This window comes from Acomys minous, assembly GCF_964271855.1.
Source record: "Acomys minous genome assembly, chromosome: 9".
Classification (NCBI taxonomy): Eukaryota; Metazoa; Chordata; class Mammalia; order Rodentia; family Muridae; genus Acomys; species Acomys minous.
The window spans coordinates 102,883,752-102,909,889 of NC_140490.1; the positions used below are offsets into that span (position 1 = coordinate 102,883,752).

The following is a 26,138-nucleotide window of genomic DNA, read 5'->3' on the forward strand; positions in this document are numbered from 1 at the left end:
GTTTTGCCTTTAATAAAAAAATATCTGATGGATTGTCCCCACTTACTTCCTGGAGCTAGAGTTCCACATGATCTACATTAGATCAAAGAAACAAACAAACAAAACCCTTAAAACATAAAAATAGTAAATGTGTTTAAATGTTCCAAATATAAGTAAAATAGTTCATCAAACACAAATAACTAAATACAGGCAGAAACATATATTCAATCTAGCATTTAATGGCTGCTGAGAAGGCAAGTCTCCTTGATCTGTTTCTCCATTAGGCTAGCATCCTTGAATATTTTTAGTTTTAAGTACAATAGTCCTATTATTTCCATACGTACATTTTAGGTTCAGAGGATGGAATTTTTAAAAGGTCAAATCCACATTGTGGTGGCGAATCCTTTTGATATGATCCAAGAGTTAGTTTCTTAATGGCTTCACCAGCTATTCTTTCTTCTGAGAGGGCAGTGCTGCCCACTCCTCAACCTCATCTACTCCAGAATCATCCATCCTAGGCATGTGGGACATGATAATATTTAGTAAGTAATAGACTCACCCAGGTCCCTCTGAAGAAAAGGCGGTACTTGGCCCACATCAGGAAGGTCTTGAAAGGAAGCTGTTTCCATGGGGGCTCATTGACTAGATCTCCTGTGACATGAAAAGGTTGGAATGCTGTAACTCCAGAGTTTAATTACAGTTTATCTCAGACCCTCTTTAGCCCTATGAAAAGCCATTGCTTGCTCACTCCGGGTCTGACCTAACATCTGGAGACTGACATCCATCTTCAAATATATTAACAAAAACCAGTTTAGTCCACCAAAAGGGTCAGACTCATCAGAGAGCATCTGAGGCCTCTATCCAAGACTCCTCTGCTTTGCTGTAACTAATTGATGTTCCAACCAATGGATTTGAAAACTGCCTTGATTTATAACTTTCTTTGTCTTATTACTATAAAAAAGTGTTCATGAACTTGCTTCCATATTGGGATGTGGAATTTGGGGAACTCGAAAGCTACCTTCCCAGGACCATGGTCACTCATATTTCCCCAAAATAAACTATCTTATTTCCCTTTTAAAAAGTGTCAGATGGATTTCAGTAAATGGTATTCTTTCATGAAAAATACTGGGTGGATTGTCATCACTCATTAATTAATAGAAGAGTAGTGTGCCCATGCTTTTTCACTAATATTTAATTCACATGATATTAAACAGCAATTAAATATAAGAACTATGTATTTATGCTGGAGCATAAGTTAGGAGTAACCTCAAGATTTTAAGAAACAGATGGTTAATTCTCATACTGGTTTTCTTGCCTATGAGATCCTCTGATAACTGCAAATGTTCAATTTGCTTTCTTGCATTTTTATTCAGAAGAAATCTATTCCTGGTGTCTTAGTAAAATTATTTCTAAAGCATAATAAGAGGAAATTAATTCATTGGGGGTACACTTCTACAAGTTAAACAATACAACATATGCTGCAGAATTCCAAATGCATTTTCGTTTTTTCTTTTTAAAATTCTGATTTAATAATTTATGCTCCATAGGCATGCAGCCCTAGAGGATTCAAGCCCTGGGCACTGTAATTCTGCACATACTCAAGTAAATGGTTTTCATGTGATTTTCCATGGGGAAATAATTTCAAATTTGCCTCCTTTTGACACCCAGAAAATTCTTTTTTCCCATATGTAGCATACCTGGCTAATATGTTTAACGTATATAAAATGGCTTAACACCACACGAAGTGTTTATTAATAGGAACAAAATGGCTTTATCCAAGTATCTCTTTTAAGTTAAGTAAAAATTTAATGGCTGGTGGTGTTGGTTATGTTTACTGATTATTAGAAAAAGCTAAATTTACTTAAATGGGGTGCATTTTTAAAAATCACCCTCAAACCAACACTCAACTGTATAATTGCAAACTTGTAAAACACGTTATTGTGCTATATTCATATACCACAGCCAATATGCAGTATGCTAATATGATATGCTACTGTTTGTTCCCTTTCAGAGGGGCTTAAGATTCAGATTTTGTTATTTTTCCAGACTGCACTGGTTTCCTGGTAAATGCTTAACTTGTTTGCAGCAAAAACAGCCCTTGAGTGTAGCTGATTCCCGTGGCACAGGGGCTCCTCCGGTGACTAATTTAAACCAACTAAAGTGAAGTCACTGATCTCCAAAGCTGGAGGAAATGCACATCACTGGCTCTTCCGCACTGGCTAGAGCTCACTCCAGAACAGTTCTGCTTATTCATCCTGGCTTTTAATTACACAATTTAAAAAGATAAATTTAATTCATTTGGAGTGACTATTATGAACCACTCTTTATTCAGCATGTTAGAGGTCTCTTTCCAGATTTGTATTTCATGTTATGTTTGTTTCTCACAGTATTTTTACTATAATAACTATTGTAAAGGGGAGGGAGTTAAAATTTTTAATTCTTATTGAATCAAAAGGAAAATCAAGACTGGGATACAGCTCAGTGGTGTGTATAGTTGTGTAGCATATGTGATGCCATACATTCAATCCCTGAGACAGAAAAAAATATTAAATAGAAAGGAAACTCAACTACAATGAGTATATTACAGCTTATTAAAAAAAATTTAAAACATAGTTGTTCTTGAGAATTATATTAATTAATCACATAATTATATCATGTAATTAACAAGTCTTCATATTTCTAAACCAGAATATAAAACTGTAATAATTTGATAATGCTATAATAGCAATATGTATCTGCAGCAACAGTTATGTTTTGATTTAAATATAGTATATTGGCTGTGCTCCTTCAAAGACTGCCAATGCCAACAGTAGTAGAAAACTCGTCTGGAGTGCTTATGTCATGGGAGGAACAATTTAAGAAATATATATATGCATTCCTAAATTTCACTCATAATAATTTTAAATATGTCCAAATTTTACCTACCCATTTTAGGACCTAATCACAGTTGACAACTGTCCACTACCTTGCTCAGGTCAGCAGCTACTTGTTGCTGCCTTTGACCCTTAGTCTTTTTGCTTTGGGAGACTCCTGTAGACATCTGGAATCAGTCTACTGAGTATAATTTTGTCATTTCAGAATGGTGTCAGGTCTAGACAATTTCCGTTTGATGCTTTGCAATGTGCAGATACAAGATAAAAACTTACGATAGGTTTTCAAAGTTTAAGAGGATCTGTGGTTGACAACAGGGTCTTTGCAAAGTGCTATGGAGTTGCCTTCAAGACATGACCGAGTTTACTATTGGTTGTAAGGAGAGAGTCATAAGCCAGCTGCATTTTTTTTAGAAATGTGCTGAACAGCTATGAGTAGGTAGATATTGATAATGTTTCTCTTTTTAGATAAGTCCAAATTTTGGGCTACAGAAAGTTGTATAATTATATCTTTTATATGTTACTGACTGTTGGGTTTTTGTAGTGTATGATTGTATGTGATAATCCACGCAATCATTTATTGTGATGGTTACAACTAATATGCTACCACTAAGTGGTGATATGAACTTTGGCAAAGAACTGCCATGTTAGTAATATGATGTCATAGAGCTGAGTTGAGAGAAATAAATATGACAACATGGCTGCTTTCATTATATCCAAAAGATTTCTAGGTCTATGTGATTTGGCTGGAATAAAAACATTCTCTTGGTACATACCTTTAATCCCTAACAATAAAGGTAAGATTAATTTGTAGAAGGAAGTGCCCATGTTTGAAAGTGATGTCTAGTTGTGAGGCAGAAAAAGTGATAGAGAAAGATTTGACATCATGAATCAGAGATGGTATATGCCCAACTATCACAAGAACAGAAAGGAAAGAGAGGCAACTTAAGGGGGGAGGGAGGGAGGGAGGGAGGGAGGGAGGAGAGAGAGAGAGAGAGAGAGAGAGAGAGAGAGAGAGAGAGAGAGAGAGAGAGAGAGAGAGAAGAGAGAGAGAAGACGATGATGAGACAGTTTTACCAGGACAGTTGTACAGAGACAAGTTGTAGTCAGTAAACAATCTAGACCCAGGTGAAGACAAAATGAGCCAGAGAATGAGAATGAGCCAAAAGATTGAAACATATTGCCAGAGTTGGCATGAGGCCAAGCAGGACAATTCGGTCAGAAGTTTAGAGAGGTCAGTGTGAATTAGCTTGGAGAGGAGTTTGAGCCAGAACTGCTGAGTTGAACAAGCCAGCCAGAGTTTATAAAGAACTAGACAGGGTGAGATTATTAAGCAGTAAGTCTCAGAGGTTGAAAGCATTCTAGGCCTGGATAAGATTGTATGGAGACTAGAAGATTCCAGGACTAAGACTAGGTTAGCAGACAGAGCCAGTAAGCCTCTGAGATAACAATTACATCAGGCAAAAAAAAAGATAAATTTACAAGTACCCGTGCAAAATTGTTGAAATTATACATGCCATTTAGTAAGCATTCTACAGATTCGAGGTTTCAGTACAATTATAAGTACATTTGAAGTAACATTTCAACATTTTACAAGCTAGCCACTAGGTTGTTAACCATGGTGTGTTGCTCCACAGTATAGTGTATGGTTTTCAATGACCGGGTTGAGAAATACCTTGGAGATTACAACAAGCCCCTCTGCTGTGCCTATGAGGACATTATCAGATAATCAGATTGCAGATACTTTTTGTGGAAGGATTCAAATATGAGTAGTCTATTCGGAGGGGGTCAAAACTGTGGCACATGGTTGAAGTGGGTTATGGGAAATGGGTCTTTGAAGGGCATTTTTTTTTTATCCTAGTCCCTTTCTGTCTCCACACTGCTTCCTGGTTATAATGAGATGGCCATTTCTGCTACCCCATGGCGTGGTATCCGCAATGGAAAGAAATCTCTGAAATAATGAACAAAACAAATGTTTCCTCTTAGGTATTTTGGTCACAGTGACACAAAGTGTTATTTTACAGAAATATCTGTATGAATAAGATGTTAAAAAATAATGCTGACACTGTTAAAACACCAAAGCAAGAGTGCTTCAGGCGAGACACTTTCAGTGGAGCTAGTGGATTTCTATGGTGGGAGCTTTTCAATAGAGGAGAGAAAATGGGTTGAACTCTGTTCACAGCAAGGAAAAGGAGAAGTTTAAAGCTGATGATCAGGTCTCATTGAGAAGGTTGATCCAGAGAAGCATAATAAAATTCAGTGAAGGTGCCAGGTGGTGGTCGCACACGCCTTTAATCCCAGCACTTGGGAGGCAGAGGCAGGTGGATCTCCATGAGTTTGAGGCCAGCCTGGATTACAGAATGAGTTCCAGGACAGTCAGAGGTGTTACACAGAGAAACCCTGTCTTGAAAAACAAACAACAACAACAAATTTAGTGAAGGCAGGAGTCCTGGAACCGGGCCAAGGCACAGAAAGTACTTGGTCCTCAAATTGTACCTTTTCCCAAATTAGCAAGCTGACAAGCTTAATGGCTTAAGGATTAAGAGCACTGTCTGCTCTTCCAGAGGTCCTGAGTTCAATTCCCAGCAACCACATGGTGTCTCTGGCATGCATGTGTACATGCAGATAGAGCTCCCATATATATACAAATAAGTAAAAACATCTTTTTAAAAAAGAAGCTTAATGTCTTCCCGCCCATACACATTTTTCTTGTTACCCTAAATAAACTCACTTTCTTTTTGTTTGTTTGTTTTTGTTGTTTGTTTGTTTGTTTTTGAGACAGGGTTTCTCTGTGTAGCCTTGGCTTTCCTGGACTCACTTTTGTAGAATAGGCGTGATCCACCTGCCTCTGCCTCCCAAGTGCTGGGATTAAAGGCGTGCACCACCACTGCCCGGCTAAACTCACTTTCTGATTCCTAATTAGGAATAGTTTTTTTACTTGAATAGTGTATTTTATGATAGGAACTGCATTTTTCTTCTTAGTCTCTCCTCTAAAACATCATTTAGGAGTTTCTTCTGCAGAATAATGGAATCAGAAATCCATGGGAAGCAATGGATGGTGACTGACTTAAGTATGTGGTCACTTATGAGAACCAATGGAATATTAACTGTTGCCTTGGGTGGCCTGAACTTCTCAGTGAGAGCAGGCAGCCCTTGAACTTGCCAGGGATCTTCCTGCCTCTGGCTCCCAAGTACTGGGATTATAGATGAGGGCTGCTACATCTGGCTGATTTTTTTCTCTTTAAGAACTCCATTTCTATGTCCAAGACAAGATCCCTCTTAAAATCCATTTACCTATTCTAGTTTCTAATACGCACTGCTAATGAGTCTCCCACACACCGTTGCCCCACACCTCTCTATGCCTATACGCAGTCAGCAGTCACCCGAGTGCATGCTCTCTCAGTTCATTCTCCTCCAGTCTCTGGACCCACACAGTCCTTCCATGCCCAGGCACGGCTCAGAGTCCCAGTCACTTAAAAGCTTTCTTGGTGAGTCTGGCCTGTCCCTGACTCTAGACTTAGCTAAGTGCTACATTAGTGTGCCTTCTCAGTTACCACAGGATGTCATCACCTGGACTCTAATACAAACTCGATATTGAACACTAAAGGGGCTGATCTATAAGCTCCTTCTATCTGATCTGAAAAGAACCAACTTCAGACAACATGAAAAACAGAACCGAAATTCAACAAAAGCAGGCCAGCATTTCATATCAGACACACACAACCAATGAAATAAATGCACATACCAAAGTCCCAGTGCAAAAATACAAACAATATGTTCTCCCGAAAGTGCTATAGAAATGTTCGAGAGTGAGAATTACTTCAATGAAATTCTAGGCACATAATTTAAAAGAACGATTGTAAACATGATCCATCAATTGAAGCAGTTTACAAAGTGCATGAACAAAACGCTGGATGAACTTAAAGACAATAAGAATAAACTACTGGTTGAAGACCATGAAAACATAAGATTACAGCTGAATGAAACAACAAAGACAATCGGGCATTTGAACAATAAATTCGGTAAAAAGAAAATACTAAAGAAAACTCAAGGTGAAATGAAAATGGACTTGAAAACAGACAAGTTAAATAGAAAACTCAGCAAAAAAAGGCTTATTAGTAGAATAATCAAAGTAGAAGGTAAATTATCAGGACCTGAAGGTTAAGTAGAGGAATTGGATTGCCAAAAGAATGAGTGGGTTATGGAGGAATTTTTCTAAATTTTAATTTATTGTAGTTAATTCAGATTACATCCTGAGTGTTAAACCTTCGATTGTATCTTCCCTTTCCCACCCTCCCTCCCTCTTCTGCCCTGGTCCCTCCCCTAGGCGTCTGACAGAAGGGGACCTCCTTCCCCATCATATGGCCACAGCCTATCAGGTTTTACCTGGATAGCCTGCTTTCTCTTCCTCTGTGTGCCCTCTGGGCCTTTCCAGCAAGGAGAAGTGACCAAATCAGGGGCACCAGAGTTCATTTCAGAGGTAGTCAGTGCTCTTCACACAACCATGGAGAATGAGTTGTCTATTGGTTAGATCTGAACGGGGGGTCTTGGTTTATTGCGTGCATTGTCCTTGGTTCAACAGTTTGTGCAGCACCTCCTGGGTTCAAATCCACCAGCCTTGATGGTCTCCTTGTAGGGCTCCTGAGCCCTCTTGGTCCTTCTATCCCCCCACTCTTCCATACCACTTTCAGCACTCCACCCAGAGTCCAGCAGTGAGTCTCAGCATCTGTCTGATCCCTTTCTCAGAGGACATCTATGGTGGGCTAATAGCCACTTATAAGTGAGTATATACCATGTGTGTCTTTCTGGGTTTGGGTTATCTCACTCAGGAAGATCATTTCTAGTTCCATCTATTTGCCTGCAAATTTCAATATTTCCTCATGTTTAATAGCTGAGTAGTATTCCATTGTGTAAATGTACCACAGTTTCTTTATCCATTCTTCCATTGAGGGACATCTAGGTTGTTTCCAGATTCTGGCTATTATGAATAAAGCTGCTATGAACATAGTTGAGCAAATGTCCTTGTTGTATGGTGGAGAATCTTTCAGGCATATGCCCAAGAGTGGCATGGATGGGTCTTGAGGTAGCACTAGTGCCAGATTGGTTTCCAAAGAAGCTGTACAAGTTTGCAGTCCCACCAGCAATGAAGGAGTGTTCCCCTTTCTTTGCATTCTTACCAGCATGTGTCAAGTAGAAAAATGCAAAGAGATCCACATTTATCACCCTGCACAAACTCAAGTCCAAGTGGATTAAAGACCTCAATATAAAATCAGACACACTAAATCTGTTAGAGCTCACACTAGACACACTAGGACTCGTTGACACAGGAGACAACTTCCTGAACAGAACACCAATAGCTCAGGGTCTAAGATCAACAATTAACAAATAGGACCTCATGAAACTCAAAGATTTCTGTAAGGCCGATGGTACTGTCAACAGAACAAAGTGATGGCCTACAGACTGGAAAAAGATTTTCACCAACCTTACATCTGACAGAGGGCTAATATCCAAAATATGTAAAGAACTCAAGAAATTAAACACCACCAAACCAAATAACCCAATTAAGAAATAGGGTTCAGAGTTAAACAGACAATTCTCAACAGACGAATATTGAATGGCTGAGAAACACTTACTGAAATGCTCAATGCCCTTAGTCATCAGGGAAATGGAAATCAAAACAACTCTGAGATTCCATCTTATACCTATCCAAATGGCTATGATCGAACACTCAAGTGACAGCACATGTTGGTATGGAGGAATTTAAGATACCATAATAGAAAGACAAATCTATGAATTACAGTCCTAGAAGAAGGACCCCAGGCCAATTTTAACACCAACTTCTGTGTTACATTTCTATTGCTACAATAAACACTATGGCTGAGGCAGCTTATAAAAGGAAGAACACATAGTAAGGTCAGAAAATGCTCAGTGTATGGGGAAGGATGAAACAGGGAAAAGTGTAGAGGTGCAGCAATTTGCTGCTTTATGTAAAATGGGGACTGACACTTTGGACAAAGGCTCCTAGTATACCGAGTATACCTAGTATACCTAGGCACAACTAGGGGTCACCACGATGGGAAAGAGGAAGTTCAGACACACAGAAGGAGCAAGTGCGCTTGCATTTCCAAAGGAATATTGGTGTGGACGCAGTTGGAGGAGAGGAATATGCCGTGTAAGAAATATGACAGAGGCTGAACGCAGCTCCGCCAAAGGCTGGAGATGGCTAAGATCTGGCATGAGGAATTGCTGGGCTGCCTGCACGTGAAAAAAAAGTAAACGCCTCTGTCCTCCCCACCTCAGGCAGTGTTAGAGCTAGGGAAGAGAAAGCTAGGCTTCTCCTCTTTTAGAAGCAGGGAGAAGTGTGCTGTAGCCTCCCTTGAAGAGTCCACCTAAGAGATTGTCCCTAGGTCACCAGAAAAGACTTTCCTGAAGGTCTTGAAGAGGAGGGAAGACACTTGAAAGGTCTGTGGGGACCAGTGCTGTAATCCACTCTGTATTTCTGAGGGACTATAGTGACTGCTGAGGCTAACACGCTCTAGGTGGGAAGGCAGCTGTGGCTCAAGAAAACCATCCAATCTAAAAGCTTAACAACATAAACCAGAGACAAGGAATGCAGATCAAGAACGTGATGGCAGGCATGAGAAATGGCTGAGTTCTGGTGCATTTAGTAGGCTATATAGCCCACTGACTTTCTCATGGAATTACTGAGAAGCAAAGACTTCAAGAGGGAAGAGTTAGGAAAAGTATAGAGCTGGTTTGGAGCTGGTTTGAGTTTTAAGTAGTAGAAGAGAGCCTATGGCCATAAAGACCAGAGTTCGAACCCAAGGAAGCACTAAAAAACCCCAAATCAATCAAACAACAAACAAACTGATATAACAACAAACTCTTGATGTGGTAGAACATTCTTGTAATCTCAGTGGGTGGGAGACAAGCAGATGTTTAAGTAATGACCAGCCTAGCCTAGCCTACTCCACGGTTCCCAGGCCAGGAAGAAGAAACTCCTTGGCTCAAGGAACACTGTGAATATGAATAGTGTTTGAGGAAAAACATTTGAGGTTGATGTATGTGCATAGGAACACACACACACACACACACACACACACACACACACACACAGGGGCATAGGTACAGTAGAGGGATGGAGGGATGGGTGGAGTGAAGGAAGGAGGGAGGGAGGGAGGGAGGGAGGAAGAGAGGGAGAGAGAGAGAGAGAGAGAGAGAGAGAGAGAGAGAGAGAGAGAGAGAGAGAGGAGAGAGATCAAATGGAATGCCTGATGACAACTGCCACATGTTGAAAATGTTTATAAATCTATCTTACAAAAATGCAAAAAAAGTATTTATATCTTACAAAGTTATGTTATTTGCTACTTAAAGTATAATAATGTATTTCTGATTATAGACCTTATTTATGAAAATCAGATTCTAGTAACAACAGAGCAAAGCACACAAAGTAGCTTGGAAATAAGATTGAAATATGAAAGGCGAAACCTAGCAGGGTCAAAGCAGAGGTGCCTACAGCAGTCCCAACAACAGCAGAGGGGGAGATGACAACGGAACTCTTGCATATGGTTTCCTGACAGGAACGATTATAAAAGACTCTTTTGGACTCATGGATTTATAGTGAGGTCTCCACAATGCTATATGCCACAACCTGTCTGTCTCCAACAGTGTTTATCTGTAACCGTCTGTTCAACCTCAGACTGTTTTCCATCTTTTCATTAATCATCATGATCAGGGTGTTGTTTCAAAAAGTTTGATGTAATTCTTATTCTTGCTTTGAAAACTTCCCCCTTTCCCTCTTTCAGCACAGCTACGGCTTACAATGGCATGGGTGTTTAGGCTGCAATGCTCTTCCTAAATCAGTATCATCATTCTTTGGAGACACCCAGTTTTCCCTTGTCATAAATTGACCAAAAATATCCATGTTATGAACGCTAGAGGTCAGCACAGTCACAGAAACAGCACATACATCTAGCAAGCCTTTCTCAATAAGACATCTTGTTTGGACACATTTGTTTCTACCTCACTGATGCTAGCAGAAGGAGTCTTCAGAAATGAAAATAAACAAAGCGTAACCTTTTCATTGAAGAGACTTTATAGAAAGGGAAAAAAAAAACATTTCGTTTTCATAAGGATTCGGAGGAGCTATAATGTAGCTTGGGGGCTTCTATACTGTTTGAAAATAAAAGCATAAAGATGGATAGAGCAGGGGATACTCCAAGGCATAATTTCCTCTTGATGCCTTGGCAGAAATCACGCTAGCAGCGATGAACTGCATTATGTTAGAGAAGAGAGCAGCCTTGGTTGCCCCAGTTCAAATTTGGAATTCCTCTCCAGGGCTAGGATACAGGTTGGTGAATGTTCCTCTTCAAAAGAGGTGACATTGCTGCCTGTGGCCTTACTGAAATCAGCCGTAGCTGGAAAGCCCAGCAAGTCATGAATGCTTGAGATGGGGCTGAGAATTCTCTTTCCATCGGGGAATAGAGGTGGATTCAAGAAACAAAATGAGAAAAGAAATAGGGTCAGGAAGAAAGCAAGTGCAGTAAGGAAGCAGAACTAACAAAAGTGTGAAAATGTGAGAAAAAGGAACATCTATATTTTACAGCAAGAACAAAAAGGGCATAGGATTGTGTAAAATTGGGATTATATTTTGTTATCAGAAAATATAAATAAAATATATGAGGAGCTATTAAACCTTTAAGTTGGAGTTGAAGAGTGCTGTTCAGTGGAGATATTGGGTTATGATATGATAAATCAATTAAGAAGTCTCTCTCTCTCATGCACACAAACAGATACACACACACACACACACACACACACACACACACACACACACTGGGGTGGGGGGAGGTATAAATAGGCACAGAGAGACTGAGAGACTATTTTTTATGTGCCACTTCATGGTCATCTTCTGCTCAACATTTGGCTGTAAACACATTAATTTGTTTGTTTGTTTGGTTTGGTTTTATGAGACAGGGTTTCTCTGTGTAGCCTTGGCTGTCCTGGGCTTGCTTTCTAGACCAGGCTGGCCTCAAACTCACAGCGGTCCACCTGTCTGTCTCCCAAATGCTGGCATTAAAGGTGTGTGCCACCACACCTGGCAGATTAATTGAAAAAATTAATTTGACAATGATGTTTGCAAACATGAGACTAACAAAATGACATTGTCATGTATGAAACTTACCACCTCATTTTCACAGTTGAATAGAGAAAGGTGTAAATATGTTCCTGTTGCTTTTTAATTTTGAGATTATAACAGAATTACCAGTATATCATTTCCCCTTCCCTTTCTTCCATCCAAAACCTTCTGCCAACATGTAAACCTTTTACAACAGTGCCTGGAATGCAAGGGCACATGAGAGTGTAATAAAAATTTAACTGCATTGTTTCTGTTCTCCTTTCTATTTTCTTACTAAATGCTATCAGGGTTCTATTACACAGACAAGTTCCGTGCACTGGGAATTAAATAATAGGCCAAAACTTGCTGGTCCCTGCTCTTTGGAAGTTTGGGAGAAAAGTGAAAGTCACAGTTACATAACCACACTAAGAAATTATTGCATAGAGGGAGCAATCTGGAGCTATAATATATAGTTCATGATGTGACCCCAAGGACCTGTTGTGTAACTTTTTCTGGAGAGACATCAACAGATATCTGTGGACCCCAGATAAGACATCACCAATAGACAAAAGAAATGATTTCATGCAAGTCTAGCTTAATGAACTGCTGAGTTTGTTGGGACTGTTTACAGAATCGCAATGAGGGCTCACCCAAAAGTAGCTGCGTCAACAAGAAGAAACATGGACTCAGGACAGCTGCACCCTCAAAAATCCTTGAACAACCTTCATGACGGAGTGTCTCTCCTCCTCCAAATTATGTACTGATTGCAGTTGTTTGAATGAGAAATGACCCTGGCCATTCCCCACCCCTACCATAGTAAGAGGCATTTGAACACTTGGTCCCCCATTATTGGTGGTGTTTGGGAGGTTCAGGTGGTGCTTAAAGAAGCGTATTACTATGGGTAGACTTTGAGATTAAAAGCTTGCACCTCTTAGGGTCGTTTCTTTCTCTCTGCTTCACACTGTTCAAGATGTGAGCGCTCAGCTTTCTGCTGTGGTTGCCGTGATTGCTGCTGTGCCATCTGCCATGATGGACTCTTAAGCTTTGGAACTGTGAGCCCAAATAAATTATTTTATCTATTGTTTGCTCTGAATTGTGGGGGTTTATCAAGGCATAGAAACATAACTGACAACTAGCACATTGCCTTTATAATCTTTGAGGGAGGGTCTATGAATATTTTTTTAAAAATTATAAATTATCTTTTACATATGCATTTATATTTCTACACATATATAAAATAATCTACCTACAGCAACAAGAACCACAAAGCAATCACGATATATATATTAGATTCATAGTGTTTTGAATACTTATATTTGGTAACCATAAAGAAAATATCTTTCCTATGTTGGTGAGTCTAAAATTGAGAATGTAAATCAATATCTATCATATCTTATTATTATCAACTGAAAACATCTGTCTAGAACTAAAATTATCTTAACCCCTAAATACCAAGCTTTATTGCAAAATTAAACTATCTTGCCTTTAATCCCATCAAGGGCTTATGAAGGAATAAAGTTAATTACCTGAGTATACAAAGAGTACAGGTTAGCAACTTCCCAAATGAGAAGATGACAGAGACAGTTTGCTGCCTGAACATCACCCAAAATTCACTATAACATTGGAGCATCATCTTTAACCTTCTGGCCCAATATATCTGACAGATACGTTTGTGAGGCAGGAGCTATTGAGGACTTGCTTACCCTGTGTTGGCAGAGTTTGCCCTGCATCCACGCTTGCCCTTTATTAGGCAGAATTCTGTCTGTGGTAGAAACAATGTGTCCAGTGGCCATTTTGTTACATTCAACCCATCTTCATAAGGAGGTTCTTTGATGCTCATCATCTTCTTTGATAGGCTGGGTGTTGCCAGGAATTAGCCTATCTTTGAAGTGATTAAAAAAAAAAACATCTTTAAATGCCATATTCTGTATGTCTCTGGGGTTTTTAAGACTTTATCTATTTTACCTTATCTTTCTATAGAATCATATCTGTTACACCTAAGATGTACATTGTTGTGATAAAAATAGACTAGTAATTGATATGACCATTATTTGATGAACTAACAATTAACTTGTATATCTTAAACAGCCTGCAATAGCACTTTCAAAGTATTGGAAGTAAACCTTGTATTATAATTGAGTTGTATGGGTACAATACTGGATATTAGTGTGGAGATATATATATATATACATACATATATACATACATACATACAGTGTGTACAGAATAATCCTAAACTTGAGTTCTATACCAGTGTATCTAAAAATTAAATTTATTTTGCATCTATATACAAATTCTATACCAGTGAATTAAAAATAACCTTGTGAGTAACAAATAAGGCATTAAGTTGCAGAGTAGATTCATTAACCTACTTTTGTCCTATCATCCCTACATATTTCTATATTTCACTTTTTTTCTTTTCAGCCCCTATCTCCAAACCTAAAAATGAAAGATAAAGTAAAGGAGAGACATCCCTGAGTACACCCTTGTTTTCTCTCTAAATAGGACCAATAATAACATAACCAACTCCCAATTAAAATAAACATCTGTCACCCAAGAAAGCAACCAAAAACCAATCCCCCTTAAGGGAAATGGGGTATTATTCTCTTAAGGGTTCTTCCAGATGATTTAGGACGAATAATACCTTTATAGGGGCCCAAATAAAATTGGTTAAAGAAGCTAAGAATAGTATTTGTGGTCTAGTTTATAAATGTTGAGAAATTTCAGACTTAATTAGAGTCTTGTGTAGGACAGTCTGAAATGCTGGACCAATTGGGATTGGAAGCTTTCTTTGAAGCTGTCCTGGGAGCTGTCTTGTTCTGATGAGGCACAGCAACTGAAGCACTTGCTGCTGGAACATGAAGGATGCAGGATGTCAGTGTCCAGCATGCTGAGAGGAAGGAATCCTGTCGGGTCTGATGCAACCTCATGTTTTGTTTTGAAAACATATAATTTCTCACAAGCATTATACAGTCCTAAAATTATAAATGTATAAGGTGTATATGATGTACAGAACAATTAAGACTGGTTCTCTGCTCTTTGTATGCACAGAAAAAAAAGGCATCTGTAAATCTTCCTTCATACCATATGAAGAATAGCATCTAATAATAACTCACAGGGATTCTGTAACCAACAAGAAGCATTGTTTATGTATAGACAATCATATCTCAGCCAGTCTCAGAGCTATTCCCATGTAGTGGGACTAGCAATGTTAGTTACTTACTTGTTTTGCAGTTTGAATTCTTCACATTCTGATTGTATCCCCTGAAGTGATTGGGTTCCCACCCCCCGACCTTCTTGAGATGGCAGCAAATATGAGTTGTGGCCCATGCCAGTCTCAGCTTTGCTTATCTGGTCTGTGTCCCAGATGGTAGGCAGCTTGATGGCTAAGAGAGAATCTGAGCTCAAACTTGCTGGGGTACTCCACAGGCCTTCTCAAGATGGTAGGACTCTGCTTATCTGCTCTGTGTCCCAGATGTGCTAGGCCAATTAGCAGTTGGCAGGCAGAGAGAGATTCAAGGCTAAAGCTGCTGAAGGAATAGCAACTACTGTGGAGAGTGACTCATGCAAATTATCTGCTCTGTCTGCCTGCTCTGTGACCCAGATGGGTTAGGCCAATAAACTGCAGGTGGGCGGAGTGAGATTAGAGCTGGAAGCTGCTCACAGGGTAGCAGCTAATGTGGAGTGTGGGCCGCACATGTCTGCTCAGCCCATCTGCCCTGTGTCCTAGCTGCCTCGGCCCAGGAGGCTTCAGGTAGGCACAGAGAGATCCAAGCTTGAAGCGGCTCACAGGATTCCAGCTAATGTGGAGTGTGGCCAGTGCCGGGACTCAGCTCTGCCTGTCTGCTCTTTGTCCCAGATCCAGTAAGTAGCACATGCGCAGAGAGAGTCCAAAAGCTGCATGGGTGTCTCACTGTCTTTCTCAAGATGGCGGCAAATGGAGGTTGTCCCCTGGGACTTTTCTGTGGGTTAGCTGGGTGGCCAGGGGTCAGAACCACCGTGCTCCACACAATGTGGATCCCTCTCACGTGGGAATCAGCAGCACTGGTGTTTTGTAGCTCTCAGTTTGGTCTTTAGGTTTCTGTGTGGTCCTGGTTGTTTTGCTGATCAGAAGAGGTGGGCGATTGGCACCGCCATCTTGGATCCCCTCCGGCTCTGTGAATCCTTTAAATCTCGGAGCTCCAAGACTTTGTAAGTTTCATTAATTTCCTGCGTCTTATGACTTCAATTCTAAGGAAATAGTTACACAACAGGGTCCTTGGAAATTTTCCATGTCAATGGAGAAGTTTTGAGTCTTTACCTTTTGATTTTTTTTTTCTTCCGGTTTCAACATTGAAAACTGGTCATGGGGCTAGTTATGAGTGTCAGTCTGTGGGGTGTTGACTATGACTGCAGTGTCTACGGAGGGCAGAAGAGGGACTCAGATCCCTTGAAGCACGGGTTACTGGTGCTTGTCAATCACTTGTCATGATGGAGACAACCAAACTTGGGGTCTGCAGGAGCAGAACGTGCTTTGAGCCACCGAGCCATCTCTCCAGCCCCTGTGCTGATTAGAATTCAATGACAACTTGCCACAACCTACAATGACCTGGGAAAAGAACTTCAGCTAGAAAAGTATTTAAATCAAGTTGCCCTTGGGGATTTCTGTGGTGATGACCCTGATTGTTAACTGTTTCAGGGAGACCCAGACCACTGTGTGTAGCACCAGTTCCTAGGCTGTGCCCTGAATAAGTCGTGGCAAGAGAAAGCTAGACAAAGCAGAAACAAGAAGCAGCAGCTTGTGCACAGTCATCCCTCTCCTCTCTTGACTCTAGACATGATGCGACCAGCCACTTAAGTTCCTGCTTTGATTTCTTTTTTTCCCTCAGTGATAGAACTAGAGCTGTAAGCCAAATAAACTCTTTCTCCTCAAAACTACTACTGTTTGTCAGGGCATTTGTCACAGCAACAGCTATGAAACTAGGATTGTCACTATTGTTACTATACTGTTCCCGCTGAAGGAATAATTTTTATGTGTGATGACAAAGGGAGAAAACAGTAATGAGAAATGTTCTTTTTAAGTTTCTCGTCTTTCTCTGTTTAGAATTTATGTCTCCTACCTGGTAGTTTCTATCTTTTCCTTTAGAGAAAGGAAAAAAAAATATCTCATTGCCTCTAAGTGCCTGCCGCTCTCGAGCATTAAAAAGGAGGTTGTGCTTAAATCTTATCACTGCTAATCAGCCGATTTATAAAAGACTGAGCTGGACACATGAAGGACAAAGACTACGCCATTGATTTGGATGCAGCTCCCAGGTAATACAGGTGGACTGTGGCCACTGCTCTCTCTATATTTGCCAAAGATGTGTAGAGGTGAGTAGATGCCAACCCTCACCAGCCTCCTAAACAAATGAAGGCTAAGTCAGCAGAAGGCTAAGTCGGTGAAAGGAACATTTGGCTGTGCAGTAATACTAACTGGCCCAGAAGTAAAAGAAACTGTTGAAACCCTTTGCCTGACCTCTCTAATGGTTTCACTATTTGTCTTATAACTTGAGAAAAACGTTCAATCCATCTTTAAGGCCAGTGGCAAAGACTTTTAGATGCCCTTGGAAATTCATTCTCTCTTTTTTCCCCAGCATAAAGCAAAACTACATTTAATAGCTTCCTTTGCTGTTAGGTGACGACATGTGACCAAGCTCTAGGCCATCACCAGAGTGATGGATGTACTTCTAGGGCTGGCACATAAAGTATGCTAAGTGGCTCCTCCATGTTCTCTTTCTTTTATGGCTATACAGGATTGCAGTCTCCCGATGAAATGGAAGATGTGTACCTGGATCACAGAAGGCCTTTGTCATTCTGAGTCCTTAATTAGTTATGTAGAACTTGCTCCCTAATCTCATTCCAATGGGCAACTTTTGAGGATTCTTACAAGAAACACAAATATATTTCTCATTCATTAACAATTGTATTTTTTTTCTGCTAAGTGCAGCAGCACTACTTGAGATAGTGAGTCATGTAAAGATAGGACTCAGCCATGATAAATGATAATGGGACACCGTCAAGACATTTGTCAATCCCGTGTATTCTTCTGGAGGAAAAGGTGAGAGGATTTGACTGCGATTGCTACAATTTCTATAAAGCATACTGACTGAAATATTTCTGCATTTCACATAAGACTGGATTACAACACTAGGTTGGTGGGAGGCAGAGATCTCACCTCCTATCTGTGTTTGCTACATGACCCTGAGGATAAGGCCATCAAAAGAATCAGACAAGGGTTTTGGGATCTCACGCACATTTCTCAAAGCCCTTCCCCAAAAGTCACATAAGCTTCGCACATAAGAACACAGGAGGCATCTAAGGGTTGTTTGCTGGTGCCTCATACAATGCCGAGTGCTACAGTTATACGTTTGTATTTTCAGTCTAGAACATTGAGCTTCAACTACTTGGGGCTTCAGGTCTTTTTCTGTCTTTTGCCCATAAAGAATGTGAATATATTCCTTTCTTTCCCATCTTCCCCTGACATCCACTCTGCTCTTGTGTTATCAAGCATATTGCATTGTGTCAAGGCCAGGGTCATCCTCAAGTGTCATTCCATTTTGTTTTTCTTTTTGTTTGTTTTGTTGAGACAAGGTCTCTCACTGTGACATGGGGCTAACTGATTAGGCTAGCCTTTGCCTTCCAGCAAGATCCTGGGATCCTCTTGTCCCCATCTCCACAGCTAGTGGTAGGATTGCAACCATGTGTCTTCACTTGTGGCTGGGGATTGAATTCATATCCCTACGTGTGCGCATCAAGAACTTCCCTGCTCGAGCCTCCTTCCCATCTTTCCAGTACACGTCTTTAATTTCTACAGTACGATTTTATAACTCCATTGGAGATGAGTAGAATTTTATGGCCGTGGACCTTAGACAAAGTTAAAAGAAAAATACTTTATAATAGATATGGATTATTAAAGCCCTATTCTTTGTTTCTGTGAACTTAATTATGCCCTCTAACTTAATTTGTTTCTGACTTCAGTGAAGTGTGATCATCTGGCCACACGTAAACTACCTTGTTCTGAGATTTGTTGACTTCTTTTGATCCTATGAATTTGAAGAAAGGTAATGTTGGCTCTGGTACCTTAACAATTCTACTTTCTTAGTGATTTATTAAAGGCATGTGCCTCCCTTACAACCTAGCTGCCCTAAATAGGCGGGAAAGGGGATTAAGGAGGACAAGAATGCAACCTTCTGGTGTAATTATCAGGACTCTAGCAGATCATCTTTCTGAAAGAAGAAGCTGCACCATCAGTGGACCAAACCTGGAGATCTCCACCAAGCTCGCTGCTGCTGACAAAGTCTCCAACTCCTCACGGCATGGGCCAGAACCTCTGATTTCTCTTTCCAATTCCCCAGTGTCCTTCTCCTCTCTCTCTCTCTCTCTCTCTCTCTCTCTCTCTCCTCCCAGATTCCTCCTCCTAATTGATGGTCCTTTTGGCAATACAATATCGTGCCCAGAATCGCTGGCCCCTGTCTTTTGTCTTGTGCTGATCTCTTTCTCTGAGTCTATCTAAGATCTTTCTGAGTTTGTAGAGACAAAGTTTCAGTGTGGTCAAGCATCCCAAGGCTGTTTTCACCTTGGGCTCAGGCAGGGTTACATTCTCTTCACAAGTAGGTCTTTGTTCTCATCTTGGCAGGTGTTGGGTTCTATCTGCTGGGTTCATATGTCAGAATAGTACCTGAATACTTCAAACATGGCACACGTTGTGCTAATACCTGGTGGCCTATTATAGTTGAACACATCACACAGACACACACACACACACAGAGTTGTCTGTTAAAGTTGTTGGAAAGATCATGAAAACACGATGCCCCCATTCCCAATAAGTGGCGTGGGTGTTTTTGGTGGGTTATCAATGTTTATTATTATCTGGGGGAGTAGTTATAAGTTAGTACATGTTAAATTTAGGGATTTTTTTCTTCTATTCTTTGTTCTCTCTTTCTATCCTATCTAGTGTTTGTGGGAAAGTGGTGAAGAAGAGAAGGATAAAAGAGGAGCATATAGAATACTAGCCTCAAATATTTCACATTGGTATTGTAGAGTGATGCAAATTTAAGACTATTTTATGCAACTTTTGCCCTATGTATTGTATATCATATGTTTGTAAAAATTTGAACTGTATATTGTATGTTAGTAGAAATTTAAGATTATTTCATTCAACGTTTACTTAATGTATTGTACATGTGTAACTCATTTGAAAAGGTGATGTACACTTCTAGTCTTATGAAAACTAACTGTTATAACCTATTCATGATGGTTGGATATAAAAGTTGGTAGTTATTCACCTATAAATTAGTTAATTACAGAATAAGCTTTTTCTAGTCTCTCATATATATTACAAAAATAGTAAATAGCTAAAATCATGCAATGTTTGTTTATCTAGATACATTAAGATAGATAAGTTAAGCAAATGAGAAATAAACAAATATGTAACTAGATAGATATGAATGTGCATAATAGTAAATAGAAAGATAGTCTTCAAACACTTCAGAGATCTATAGAATATGGCATTTAATAATAAAGGGCTTTTCTGACAGAGAGACACACCTGTTTCTGACAATACCTCTAATCTACTTCAAGGGAGATGATGGGCATAGAAGAAAAAAGTATGACATAATGACCACTGGATAAAAGTACTGTACTTGTCTCTGTTGGTGATGGCAGACTGACAGCCCAAACTGTGATCATAGCAGAGTACAAGGTAATTGGCTGTGCAGCTTTGTGGAGACTGGCTGGACCAATTCTTTAAAACTCCTGCTTCACAATTATGTCTGTCAGATATACTGGGCTATAGAGGGTTATTTTCAATGGGAGTTTGGTATAAGTTATTATTGGTCTTATTTAGAGATAAAATAAGGCTGGACTCAGGGAAGTCCCTCTTTTCCTTTACCTTCCATTCTTAGGTTTGGAGACAGGGGTTGAAAAGAAAGAAGAGAGAATATAGAAATATATAGGGAAGATAGAACAAAAAGTAGATTAGTGAATCTACTCCTTAACTTAATGCCATCCTTGTTACTTACAGATTATTTATTTTTGATTCACTAGTATATAATTTTGTATATATATGCAAAATAATTTTAGATAAAGTGGTATAGAATTCAAATTTAAGATTATTCTTCACACACACTATATATATTTCTACACTAATATGTGGTATTGTACCCATACAACTCCATTATAATACAAGGTGTACTCATAAAATTTTGAAAGTGGGACTGCAGGCTGTTTAGGATAAGTATGCTTATACAAGTTAATTATTAGTTGATCAAATAGTGGTCATATCAGTTACTAGTCTATTTTAATCACAAGAATATATATCTTAGGTGCAACAGCTAGATATGAATCTGTAGAAAGATAAGGTAAAATAGCTAGATAAAGGTCTTCTAAAACCTCAGAGACATACAGAACCTGGCATTTAAAAGATATTTTTATTTTAAAGATTCAGTGAAAATGAGACAGGTTAACTCCTGGCAACACTCAGCCTACCTCAAACAGGATGATGAGCATCAAATAACCTCCTTATGGAGATGGCGGCAAATGTGGGCTTTTGCAAGCTGGACCCTCAGCAGTGGCAAACCACATACTGGGAAGAATTTCCTCATTTCTACCACAGACAGAATTCTGCCTAAAAAAGGGCAAGCTTGCATGCAAGTAGAGTCGATGGCCAAACTCTGCCAAGACAAGGCAAGGAAGCCTTCAATAATTCCTGCCTCACAAATATGTCTGTCAGATATATTGGACCGTAAGGCTGAATATGATGTTCCAACCCAGCACAGTGCCCACTGCAAGGAGCCAGCGCCGTGCCCATTGTGCACGCATGCGCACGCACCGTAGTGCGCATGCACCGTAGTGCGCACTACGTAGTGCGCAACCGTAGTGCGCACGCACCGTAGTGCGGTGTTTGCCTATGATCTGGAGACTGTCCACAGTCGCCTGGGCCCCTGCATCCCTTCATGGAGCCTCTGGGTGGTCTGAAGTTACATCTATCCCAGCTTCACACTCGGGGCTCCCCGCTGGACCAGCAGACATGACTCTGATGCTCTGTAACCCACAGTTCTGCCAGAGAGAAAGCAGGTACTTCCTGGTAGGCCAGTGGGCTTTGGAGACCCTGGCAGATGCCAGAGGACCTTGGGGTTTTGTGTGGATTGGCAGGGGTGGCCTGGGCTCAGATCCACCCATTTCCTGGGATTTCCCCTGGACCAGGAGATCCAGAAACTAGTGCTCCAAGGCCGACAGTTCAGTCCCAGATATAGAGTCTGCGACATAGAGCACAGCTGCAGCTCGCAGGCAGGTATACGGCCAGACTCCGGGGACTGGGTATCAGTCCTCCGGGGACCCATTGGATGGTTCTAGGCCAGAGCCACCTATGCTCTGTACTGTGTGGACCCCTCTGATGAGGGCTCTCCAGGTTTTGTGGTCTGTAGGTCCCAGCCTGGTCCTTAGGCTCCGTCCTGCCTTTGGCTCCGTCCTGCCTTTCGGCGCCACCATCTTGGATCTTCGAACACGTGAGTTTTAAAAATTATTAGCTAATAAGTCTTTAAAAAAATCTCTGATTCAAATACATTGAGTTCTTTTTTTAAATTTAAAAACAGTATAAGTGTACTTTATTTGTATACGATTTACTCATATGCGATTCACAGGACAAACACATAAGGTGAAAACACATAAGGTGATTAGTAAGTAGATATGATAATAAAATTTTAATAAATAACATGACATTTTTATGGTATAGTAGAAGTATGAATGAGTTCCTGTGCAAAAGATCTGAATACCTTTAAACATAACCTAATATCAGCCTTAATAAGGAACTCTAAAATAAGAATTATACTTTCCAGAAAATGTATAATAAAATAGACAGAAATTGAAATAACATAGTAGAGAATAGCACGAATTAAATATGGGAGACATTTAACTCTGTCTATGTGTAATATATTAAACAGTTAAAAAATATCCCATGAATATTGGATACAATTCTTATATTCACATGGTATATAACCCTGTAATGGTTTTTCTCATTTGAATTCTCATTTAAATTGAAGTATAAGCTAAAGCTAGTTAATTTAAGTAAGCTAAAGTTACCCTTGCTTATTTAAAATTTAAAAGTTATGTAAAAAGCAAAATAAAAATGAATCACAATCATACAGTTCAGAAATGACTGCTAACATAATTTGACCTTTCTTCCCAGCATGTTTCCCCTGCATGTGACTATACTTTGGTTAAGATTACATATTATATTCAATTTTGTATTTAGTTTTTAAAAAAATACTTCCTGTGTCATCCCAATTTTGTAACCTCTTACTGGCTCCAGCAAATTATGTTTCACTATTATGGGTCCTAGAACAATAATGCTGAGCTTTTCTAGGACACTGACAGGCAAGAAGGCTTATGCTTCAGAGTTCATCACCATCACTGTGTAGTACAGCTTTGTATTTACCAGACAATATTTTAAGATTTCCACAGGCACGAATTCATTGAATCCTAATGTACCTTCCAATATGGTAGTACTCATTTGGCACTTACGACAAAATAGGCACAAAGACATGAACTGTTTTTTCTGAGGTCATAGCAAGTAAGAGGGCCAGATAGCCAACTATGAGCTGCCTGAATCTACGGTTCATCATAACCAATAGACCCAATCTCTTTTTAGAATATTGACTTGTCCCCAGGGTGGTATTCTAAAGAAACAAATAGTTGTATAGAAGCCTCAAATACTTAGGACTTAAAAGCGTCGGAACGTTATATAAGGTCCACGCATGGAGCAGCCTACACTGTAGGAAGCGATGCTGCCAGCTGAGAAAGAGGGTATTGTTAGGGAGCTCAGAAATACACTGACAGGCCCTAGGAAGGCATGAGTCAGTCAAGCTGGAGCCTCATACTGTGCACAGAGGGATGGGAGGGGTAAACCTCAAGGATGGTGGCTGCAGACAAGTAGATACTATTTCATCTCCCTACACTATCTATGGAAGAAGGTTTGAGTCACCACTCTTGGGTTTTATAAAGTCCTTACAGATCTTGGGAGGGAGGGTGGGTGTGCAATGAAGTGAGGTAGAAGATCCTCAAGTGGGTGGTAATCTACTTTGTTTTTCTTTTCCTTTTTGTTGAAAACAGATCCTTCTCTCACACAATACATCCTGACTACAGCTTCCCCGTCCCTCCACTCCTCACAGCTCTGCATTTGCCCATCTCCCCTGCCCCAAGGTCTCTTATCGTATTTTGTTTTGTCGTGTTGTGTTTGGTAATCTACCTTTTAACGCTATGTTAGAAGGAATCGTACCTATTCTAATATCACCAGCGTTATAAATAAATAAATACAGTAGCTAAAAAAATATTGCCGTACTATGAAATCTTTGTCCCATTACTGGATATTAATTTTATTGATCTATAATGCTGTAGGAGACAGGCTTGAAATTTCATATTGTACAGCAAGGATCTTCCAAGATCATTGTGAAATCACACATGGTAGGATTTTTGTCACTTCTAATGGATAAATAGTACTTCTTCTCTCTATAAAGTCAAATTTCTTTATCTCTACATCCATTACTGGACTCTCACTTCCGTATCATGGTTATTATGAAAAATACTGTCAACAACAAGGCGCACGTATCTCTTTGGCATATTGGTTTCCGTTACTTTGGGTATTTAAGCAGTTGTAGGAAGGTGGGACCTTTCAGTATTTTTTTTTCATTTGGATTTTTTGAGAAGCCTGTATATTCCTTACCACAATAACTACAAATTCTCTTTTAGTGCCAACATTAAAAGTTCTTCTTTACGTTTTATTTCTTCCCATCATAGCTAAGAGAGACGGGGTCAAATGTTGCCAAACTACTTATACTTTTTATTGAAAAACATTCATACTTCAATATTATATACAGCTTTTTCAAATCTCTTTGGCAGACTTAATAGTGAGAATAAGATGATGACTCTTAAAGCCAACAGTCTTCACTACCTGGGCCTTTATGGAAGGATATTTTCTGTCCCTTTGTTGAGGTGACCTTTCTACTTCCTTCTCATACTGAAATTTTATGACTGTGTAAATCTGAAGTTCAGGGCACTTTCTTCTGGAAACTTCTCCTGGAGTAATGCCAACAACACTTAAAATTTACTATTTATCAAGAGAAATAAGAGGACCATCATCTATTTTAGATTTTACCTTGGATCTCTATTTTATACTTCTATTCATAAAAAATAAAATGATAAAGAAAGGTGCACAGAGTGTAAATACTACCAAAATCCTTACATGTATTTGGACTGAAATGCACACGGAGAATATAAAAGCTGGCTTGATTTTTTTTCCCATCAGAAGGATGGCAGTGAAATTCACAATAGGACATAATAGAACCAGAATTTTGATTTCTGACAGTTATTATTTTTTTTCATTATAAAGGTAGAGAAAGGAAAATGCTGGGAGAGAAATCGCCCTGAGAAATCTTTCACCTCCATTTCTGCAATGTTTCAAGTCTAGAAGTAGGCGAGTGCTGAATATTTCTTGTTCTGAGGGTGCAGATACCTGCTGTTTGATGTAAGGCATTAGAAAAGCGATCAGCTTGCTCTGGGGTGAAACCGCTATAGAATAAACAGCCTCATGAGTCCAGCACTTCTGAACTTTTATTGTATTACTCACCCCGTCAGTTTCCCTCACCCTTTGCTGGCTTCACAGGGTGACCCAGCACCTGCTCCTAGCTTGGGATATTAATGGTGGCGATAGGCAAGCTCAGGAGAGTGGAGTTTTAAAAAGGCCACATTGTAACAATCTTTATTTAACTCTCCAGAATTTCTTGGGGCTTTTGCCTGTTTGGAACTCTTTTCCTTTTCCTTCTGTAGAAGTTTATTTTACCATTCTTGCTCTTACTTACATTTTCTGCCCCTGAAAATATCTTGAATCAAGGCTGTTATTTAGTCACTATTTGGTCAATTTTCTCTTTGTAGATTGTTGGAGGAACTTTCTGTTGCCTGTGACACACAAATCAGGGTCTACACCCAAGCTCTAATGCTTCTTTGTTCTCAATTCAAACATTTTGATCACTGTAAAAACCTGAAGCTCCCCACCCTGGGCAAGTTTACGATATTGGTCTTTGAAAAATGTTAGCTGTATGGAAAACCAGAGTCATTAAAAATCAGTTAATTAGTGAAGGTGGGACTACACCAGCCTCTGA

At 39.7% G+C, this 26,138-nt stretch overlaps 2 long non-coding RNA genes across 4 annotated transcripts; one reads left to right on the forward strand and one right to left on the reverse strand.

Annotated features, from left to right (window-relative positions):
- Window positions 1-195: 195 nt before the first annotated feature.
- LOC311605248 lies at window positions 196-15,395 on the reverse strand. The gene is made up of 3 exons (XR_014781862.1): window positions 15,191-15,395; window positions 13,671-13,849; window positions 196-630 (listed from the first exon to the last, which is right to left on the reverse strand). It is a non-coding gene; the product is annotated as an uncharacterized lncRNA (long non-coding RNA).
- A 133-nt stretch (window positions 15,396-15,528) lies between these two features.
- Window positions 15,529-19,444, forward strand: LOC311605246. 3 transcript variants are annotated; one of them, XR_014781856.1, is made up of 5 exons: window positions 15,529-15,831; window positions 16,045-16,158; window positions 17,093-17,259; window positions 17,739-19,046; window positions 19,192-19,444. It is a non-coding gene; the product is annotated as an uncharacterized lncRNA (long non-coding RNA). The 3 variants fall into 3 exon arrangements; XR_014781857.1 differs by lacking the exon at window positions 15,529-15,831 and having other exon boundaries at window positions 15,842-16,158; XR_014781858.1 differs by lacking the exons at window positions 15,529-15,831; window positions 17,093-17,259 and having other exon boundaries at window positions 15,842-16,158.
- The last annotated feature ends 6,694 nt before the right edge of the window (window positions 19,445-26,138 follow it).